The sequence below is a fragment of the Drosophila mauritiana genome, unplaced genomic scaffold, assembly GCF_004382145.1.
Source record: "Drosophila mauritiana strain mau12 unplaced genomic scaffold, ASM438214v1 U_200, whole genome shotgun sequence".
Lineage (NCBI taxonomy): Eukaryota > Metazoa > Arthropoda > Insecta > Diptera > Drosophilidae > Drosophila > Drosophila mauritiana.
Window position 1 is genome coordinate 12,030 of NW_022881335.1, and position 8,989 is coordinate 21,018.

Consider the following 8,989-nt stretch of genomic DNA (forward strand, 5'->3'; position numbering starts at 1 on the left):
CTGAAAATATTCCATATTATCTTAGTATTATAGAGGAAAGACCGTTGCTGACCTCTGATATTGTTCAAAACTTATGTATTTATATGATTTTGGCAATTATATGAGTAAATTAAATAATATACATATGAAAATTATTAATTATTATATGTATAGGGGAAAAAATGCTGAAATATTCCCACATTCTCTTAGTATTATAGAGAAAAGCCATTATAGTGAGAGGGTATAGTAGTGTAAACGACCGGAATTACGACAGAGGGTTCAAAAACTACTATAGGTAGGCAGTGGTTGCCGACCTCTCATATTGTTCAAAACTTATGTATTCATATGATTTTGGCAATTATATGAGTAAATTAAATAATATACATATGAAAATTATTAATTATTATATGTATAGGGGAAAAAATGCTGAAATATTCCCACATTCTCTTAGTATTATAGAGAAAAGCCATTATAGTGAGAGGGTATAGTAGTGTAAACGACCGGAATTACGACAGAGGGTTCAAAAACTACTATAGGTAGGCAGTGGTTGCCGACCTCTCATATTGTTCAAAACTTATGTATTCATATGATTTTGGCAATTATATGAGTAAATTAAATAATATACATATGAAAATTATTAATTATTATATGTATAAGGGAAAAAATGCTGAAAATATCCCACATTCTCTTAGTATAATAGAGAAAAGCCATTATAGTGAGAGGGTATAGTAGTGTAAACGACCGGAATTACGACAGAGGGTTCAAAAACTACTATAGGTAGGCAGTGGTTGCCGACCTCTCATATTGTTCAAAACTTATGTATTCATATGATTTTGGCAATAATATGAGTAAATTAAATAATATACATATGAAAATGATTAATTATTATATGTATAAGGGAAAAAATGCTGAAAATATCCCACATTCTCTTAGTATTATAGAGAAAAGCCATTATAGTGAGAGGGTATAGTAGTGTAAACGACCGGAATTACGACAGAGGGTTCAAAAACTACTATAGGTAGGCAGTGGTTGCCGACCTCTCATATTGTTCAAAACTTATGTATTCATATGATTTTGGCAATAATATGAGTAAATTAAATAATATACATATGAAAATGATTAATTATTATATGTATAAGGGAAAAAATGCTGAAAATATCCCACATTCTCTTAGTATTATAGAGAAAAGCCATTATAGTGAGAGGGTATAGTAGTGTAAACGACCGGAATTACGACAGAGGGTTCAAAAACTACTATAGGTAGGCAGTGGTTGCCGACCTCTCATATTGTTCAAAACTTATGTATTCATATGATTTTGGCAATAATATGAGTAAATTAAATAATATACATATGAAAATGATTAATTATTATATGTATAAGGGAAAAAATGCTGAAAATATCCCACATTCTCTTAGTATTATAGAGAAAAGCCATTATAGTGAGAGGGTATAGTAGTGTAAACGACCGGAATTACGACAGAGGGTTCAAAAACTACTATAGGTAGGCAGTGGTTGCCGACCTCTCATATTGTTCAAAACTTATGTATTCATATGATTTTGGCAATAATATGAGTAAATTAAATAATATACATATGAAAATGATTAATTATTATATGTATAAGGGAAAAAATAATCATATTATATATGAATAATGGAAAAAAAATGAAATGTTCCTATAATCTCTTAATATATAAGAGAATAGCCCGTATGTTGGGTGGCAAACGGAATTGAAAATACCCGCTTTGAGGACAGCGGGTTCAAAAACTACTATAGGTAGGCAGTGGTTGCCGACCTCCCGCATTATTCGAAATATTTATTTCGGATTATGTTTATATTGGTTACATACAATAAAGTATATTATTATCCGTACAAATTTGTTTCTCAGTTCTATAGAACACGGGACTTGGCTCCGCGGATAATAGGAATATACGCTTTATAGATAATATCGTTGAAACAAAAGTCAAGTTTCTATTATATATAGAATAACAAATCGTTTCCATATATTATCGTTAATTTTTGGAGGCAGGCAAATATTAATTTATTACCTGCCGTATAGTTGGATTATTATATCGTTACGGTATAATACAAATATGGATTCTTATGAAAGAAATATAAAATTATATATTAAATGTGGAAATATTATCATATGCGCTTGGTTTTATGTTATATATTACCAGAGATATATATGAAAAGAGATAAATTTTAAATTTATCTTCAAAATGCAAATGATTTAACTTAATATTTATATTGGTTAAACAAAAATTGTACATGTGTGGATACAATAATTATGTATGTTGGAAATAAAATGATATTTTATAATGAAATATGTATGTATAAAAAGATAAAATTATAGAAATATATATATTACAATAATTAGATGAAATTCTTGTTATATTGGTAAAACAAGTATAAATTAAAAATGAAAATATGGATTACGAATGCTATATAAAAATGGCCGTAATCGAATGGATTTTTTTACTTATATATTTAAAATTTTACCCAAAGGCGAAATATTGAATTTTATTCAATATAATAAAAATCATGGAATTATATAAAGTGAAAAATCTATATATCTATATATCTATTATATTGCTTATTTCGATTCAAAATATATGAATGGAATATGAAGGAAAAACATTATTCTGGTTGATCCTGCCAGTAGTTATATGCTTGTCTCAAAGATTAAGCCATGCATGTCTAAGTACACACGAATTAAAAGTGAAACCGCAAAAGGCTCATTATATCAGTTATGGTTCCTTAGATCGTTAACAGTTACTTGGATAACTGTGGTAATTCTAGAGCTAATACATGCAATTAAAACATGAACCTTATGGGACATGTGCTTTTATTAGGCTAAAACCAAGCGATCGCAAGATCGTTATATTGGTTGAACTCTAGATAACATGCAGATCGTATGGTCTTGTACCGACGACAGATCTTTCAAATGTCTGCCCTATCAACTTTTGATGGTAGTATCTAGGACTACCATGGTTGCAACGGGTAACGGGGAATCAGGGTTCGATTCCGGAGAGGAGCCTGAGAACGGCTACCACATCTAAGGAAGGCAGCAGGCGCGTAAATTACCCACTCCCAGCTCGGGGAGGTAGTGACGAAAAATAACAATACAGGACTCATATCCGAGGCCCTGTAATTGGAATGAGTACACTTTAAATCCTTTAACAAGGACCAATTGGAGGGCAAGTCTGGTGCCAGCAGCCGCGGTAATTCCAGCTCCAATAGCGTATATTAAAGTTGTTGCGGTTAAAACGTTCGTAGTTGAACTTGTGCTTCATACGGGTAGTACAACTTACAATTGTGGTTAGTACTATACCTTTATGTATGTAAGCGTATTACCGGTGGAGTTCTTATATGTGATTAAATACTTGTATTTTTTCATATGTTCCTCCTATTTAAAAACCTGCACTAGTGCTCTTAAACGAGTGTTATTGTGGGCCGGTACTATTACTTTGAACAAATTAGAGTGCTTAAAGCAGGCTTCAAATGCCTGAATATTCTGTGCATGGGATAATGAAATAAGACCTCTGTTCTGCTTTCATTGGTTTTCAGATCAAGAGGTAATGATTAATAGAAGCAGTTTGGGGGCATTAGTATTACGACGCGAGAGGTGAAATTCTTGGACCGTCGTAAGACTAACTTAAGCGAAAGCATTTGCCAAAGATGTTTTCATTAATCAAGAACGAAAGTTAGAGGTTCGAAGGCGATCAGATACCGCCCTAGTTCTAACCATAAACGATGCCAGCTAGCAATTGGGTGTAGCTACTTTTATGGCTCTCTCAGTCGCTTCCCGGGAAACCAAAGCTTTTGGGCTCCGGGGGAAGTATGGTTGCAAAGCTGAAACTTAAAGGAATTGACGGAAGGGCACCACCAGGAGTGGAGCCTGCGGCTTAATTTGACTCAACACGGGAAAACTTACCAGGTCCGAACATAAGTGTGTAAGACAGATTGATAGCTCTTTCTCGAATCTATGGGTGGTGGTGCATGGCCGTTCTTAGTTCGTGGAGTGATTTGTCTGGTTAATTCCGATAACGAACGAGACTCAAATATATTAAATAGATATCTTCAGGATTATGGTGCTGAAGCTTATGTAGCCTTCATTCATGGTGGCAGTAAAATGTTTATTGTGTTTGAATGTGTTTATGTAAGTGGAGCCGTACCTGTTGGTTTGTCCCATTATAAGGACACTAGCTTCTTAAATGGACAAATTGCGTCTAGCAATAATGAGATTGAGCAATAACAGGTCTGTGATGCCCTTAGATGTCCTGGGCTGCACGCGCGCTACAATGAAAGTATCAACGTGTATTTCCTAGACCGAGAGGTCCGGGTAAACCGCTGAACCACTTTCATGCTTGGGATTGTGAACTGAAACTGTTCACATGAACTTGGAATTCCCAGTAAGTGTGAGTCATTAACTCGCATTGATTACGTCCCTGCCCTTTGTACACACCGCCCGTCGCTACTACCGATTGAATTATTTAGTGAGGTCTCCGGACGTGATCACTGTGACGCCTTGCGTGTTACGGTTGTTTCGCAAAAGTTGACCGAACTTGATTATTTAGAGGAAGTAAAAGTCGTAACAAGGTTTCCGTAGGTGAACCTGCGGAAGGATCATTATTGTATAATATCCTTATCGTTAATAAACATTTGTTATAATACAAATAAATACAATTTACCAAAATAAAAATATTACAAAATGATTCCACGGAATCAAAAGTTAAAGTCAAAATAAAATGAAGATGGCTTTTATTTTATATGTGGGGCTTGGCAACCTCATAAAAAGACTTTAACATTATTAATGTTGTTGTGCGTATTTGTGGCAGTACCTACTACAACAATGGCGTTTCCTATAAAAACAAATTCTCGAAAATGGAAATCGAAGAAACTGAACAAAATTTGAAAGTAGAAGTCGAATTAAAATTAAAATAATTTTGAATGTGGTATTCAAAATAAGTGTGTGTATATGGACCATAATATACACGCGTTGCGAATATGTATTGTTCATCTATGTTATGAGCATACGTTGGCTAATGCAACAACCTAAAATATACAATGTTTGTACCTGTCATCCATCAGGTTAATGTTTTATATAAATTTTGCAGTATGTGTCACCCAAAATAGCAAACCATAACCAGATTTTTATGATACATAATGCTTATATGAAACTAAGACATATCGCAACATTTATTTTTAGGTATAAAAATAAATTTATTGAAGGAATTGATATATGCCAGTAAAATGGTGTATTTTTAATTTCTTTCAATAAAAACAATATTGATATTATATAAAAATGAATTATAAAACTCTAAGCGGTGGATCACTCGGCTCATGGGTCGATGAAGAACGCAGCAAACTGTGCGTCATCGTGTGAACTGCAGGACACATGAACATCGACATTTTGAACGCATATCGCAGTCCATGCTGTTATGTACTTTAATTAATTTTATAGTGCTGCTTGGACTACATATGGTTGAGGGTTGTAAGACTATGCTAATTAAGTTGTTTATAAATTTTTTATAAGCATATGGTATATTATTGGATTAAATAATGATTTTATTCATAATATTAAAAAAGAAATGAAAAACATTATCTCACATTTGAATGTGAAAAACGAAGAGAAATATTTTCTTTTTCAATCAAATAATACTGAGAAATGTCTAGCATAAAAAATTGAAATATTTTTCATCTAGAATTGTCTCTTATTAATGATTCGGAAAAAGAAAAATCTTGGTTTTGTTATTATTCTTCGTTGGTTCGTTAAATGGATAAAAAATAACTTTGCTTACAAGAACTATTGGAACTATTTATAACGAATTTAATTGATTGTTTTATCATTTATATATAAAGAATTTATGGCAAAAAATAGTTATATATACAACCTCAACTCATATGGACTACCCCCTGAATTTAAGCATATTAATTAGGGGAGGAAAAGAAACTAACAAGGATTTTCTTAGTAGCGGCGAGCGAAAAGAAAACAGTTCAGCACTAAGTCACTTTGTCTATATGGCAAATGTGAGATGCAGTGTATGGAGCGTCAATATTCTAGTATGAGAAATTAATGATTTAAGTCCTTCTTAAATGAGGCCATTTACCCATAGAGGGTGCCAGGCCCGTATAACGTTAATGATTACTAGATGATGTTTCCAAAGAGTCGTGTTGCTTGATAGTGCAGCACTAAGTGGGTGGTAAACTCCATCTAAAACTAAATATAACCATGAGACCGATAGTAAACAAGTACCGTGAGGGAAAGTTGAAAAGAACTCTGAATAGAGAGTTAAACAGTACGTGAAACTGCTTAGAGGTTAAGCCCGATGAACCTGAATATCCGTTATGGAAAATTCATCATTAAAATTGTAATATTTAAATAATATTATTAAGAATAATGTGCATTTTTTCCATATAAGGACATTGTAATCTATTAGCATATCCCAAATTTATCATAAAATATAACTTATAGTTTATTCCAATTAAATTGCTTGCATTTTAACACAGAATAAATGTTATTAATTTGATAAAGTGCTGATAGATTTATATTATTACAGAGCGTTAATTTTTCGGAATTATATAATGGCATAATTATCATTGATTTTTGTGTTTATTATATGCTCTTGTATGATTAACAATGCGAAAGATTCAGGATACCTTCGGGACCCGTCTTGAAACACGGACCAAGGAGTCTAACATATGTGCAAGTTATTGGGATGTAAACCTAATAGCGTAATTAACTTGACTAATAATGGGATTAGTTTTTTAGCTATTTATAGCTAATTAACACAATCCCGGGGCGTTCTATATAGTTATGTATAATGTATATTTATATTATTTATGCCTCTAACTGGAACGTACCTTGAGCATATATGCTGTGACCCGAAAGATGGTGAACTATACTTGATCAGGTTGAAGTCAGGGGAAACCCTGATGGAAGACCGAAACAGTTCTGACGTGCAAATCGATTGTCAGAATTGAGTATAGGGGCGAAAGACCAATCGAACCATCTAGTAGCTGGTTCCTTCCGAAGTTTCCCTCAGGATAGCTGGTGCATTTTAATATTATATAAAATAATCTTATCTGGTAAAGCGAATGATTAGAGGCCTTAGGGTCGAAACGATCTTAACCTATTCTCAAACTTTAAATGGTAAGAACCTTAACTTTCTTGATATGAAGTTCAAGGTTATGATATAATGTGCCCAGTGGGCCACTTTTGGTAAGCAGAACTGGCGCTGTGGGATGAACCAAACGTAATGTTACGGTGCCCAAATTAACAACTCATGCAGATACCATGAAAGGCGTTGGTTGCTTAAAACAGCAGGACGGTGATCATGGAAGTCGAAATCCGCTAAGGAGTGTGTAACAACTCACCTGCCGAAGCAACTAGCCCTTAAAATGGATGGCGCTTAAGTTGTATACCTATACATTACCGCTAAAGTAGATGATTTATATTACTTGTGATATAAATTTTGAAACTTTAGTGAGTAGGAAGGTACAATGGTATGCGTAGAAGTGTTTGGCGTAAGCCTGCATGGAGCTGCCATTGGTACAGATCTTGGTGGTAGTAGCAAATAATCGAATGAGACTTGGAAGTGGAGAAGGGTTTCGTGTGAACAGTGGTTGATCACGAGTTAGTCGGTCCTAAGTTCAAGGCGAAAGCCGAAAATTTTCAAGTAAAACAAAAATGCCTAACTATATAAACAAAGCGAATATAATACACTTGAATAATTTTGAACGAAAGGGAATACGGTTCCAATTCCGTAACCTGTTGAGTATCCGTTTGTTATTAAATATGGGCCTCGTGCTCATCCTGGCAACAGGAACGACCATAAAGAAGCCGTCGAGAGATATCGGAAGAGTTTTCTTTTCTGTTTTATAGCCGTACTACCATGGAAGTCTTTCGCAGAGAGATATGGTAGATGGGCTAGAAGAGCATGACATATACTGTTGTGTCGATATTTTCTCCTCGGACCTTGAAAATTTATGGTGGGGACACGCAAACTTCTCAACAGGCCGTACCAATATCCGCAGCTGGTCTCCAAGGTGAAGAGTCTCTAGTCGATAGAATAATGTAGGTAAGGGAAGTCGGCAAATTAGATCCGTAACTTCGGGATAAGGATTGGCTCTGAAGATTGAGATAGTCGGGCTTGATTGGGAAACAATAACATGGTTTATGTGCTCGTTCTGGGTAAATAGAGTTTCTAGCATTTATGTTAGTTACTTGTTCCCCGGATAGTTTAGTTACGTAGCCAATTGTGGAACTTTCTTGCTAAAATTTTTAAGAATACTATTTGGGTTAAACCAATTAGTTCTTATCAATTATAACGATTATCAATTAACAATCAAACAGCAACTAGCGGTGTATTTTGCAAACGCAGCGTCGAAGCCATCAAAAGCTAAGACAGAGGGCGATTATAAGGAGAAAATAGAGCAGATAAGAGGCAATCAGCTCGCGTCCGGAAGTTCTAATCTAACCATAAGGCGCCGCCTAGTAGAAGTGAGCAAAACCACCAAGTAACAACATCAGAAACAACTCCAATCACTCCCTTCGAACAGTCGAACAGGGAAATTTGCGGACACTGCGTGGGTATAGCCCGTAGAATGCATTCCAAATGGAAGCCAAGAGCTAAAACATCATTGACAGGCAGAGCTCGAGGGAAAGGAAACCATCTCCAATGCTTATCGCTATATCTCCTAGGAATTTTTCCGGCACAGGGTGTACGACACACGCTGACGAGACCTCCTCGGAGACTCGAAATAGGAGAGAAAGCAGAAGGCAACAGTATGCTGTCACCCAGCGCAACTGGGATAAGCATAAAGGAAGATGCATTAAGTCCTTGCTAAATGGAACTGATGAGTCGGTAATGCCAAGCCAAGAAGTAATGGTTCCCTACTGGAGAGAAGTAATGACTCAGCCTAGCCCAAGCTCTTGCAGTGGAGAAGTGATACAAATGGATCACTCGCTTGAGAGGGTTGGTCTGCTATTACGGAGCATGACCTTAGGG

At 35.1% G+C, this 8,989-nt stretch overlaps 2 non-coding genes across 2 annotated transcripts; both read left to right on the forward strand.

Moving 5' to 3' along the window:
* Window positions 1-2,617: 2,617 nt before the first annotated feature.
* LOC117149357 lies at window positions 2,618-4,610 on the forward strand. Its single transcript, XR_004460234.1, has one exon. It is a non-coding gene; the product is annotated as a small subunit ribosomal RNA (ribosomal RNA).
* Window positions 4,611-5,294: 684 nt separating this feature from the next.
* LOC117149355 lies at window positions 5,295-5,473 on the forward strand. The gene has a single exon (XR_004460233.1). It is a non-coding gene; the product is annotated as a 5.8S ribosomal RNA (ribosomal RNA).
* Window positions 5,474-8,989: the final 3,516 nt, after the last annotated feature.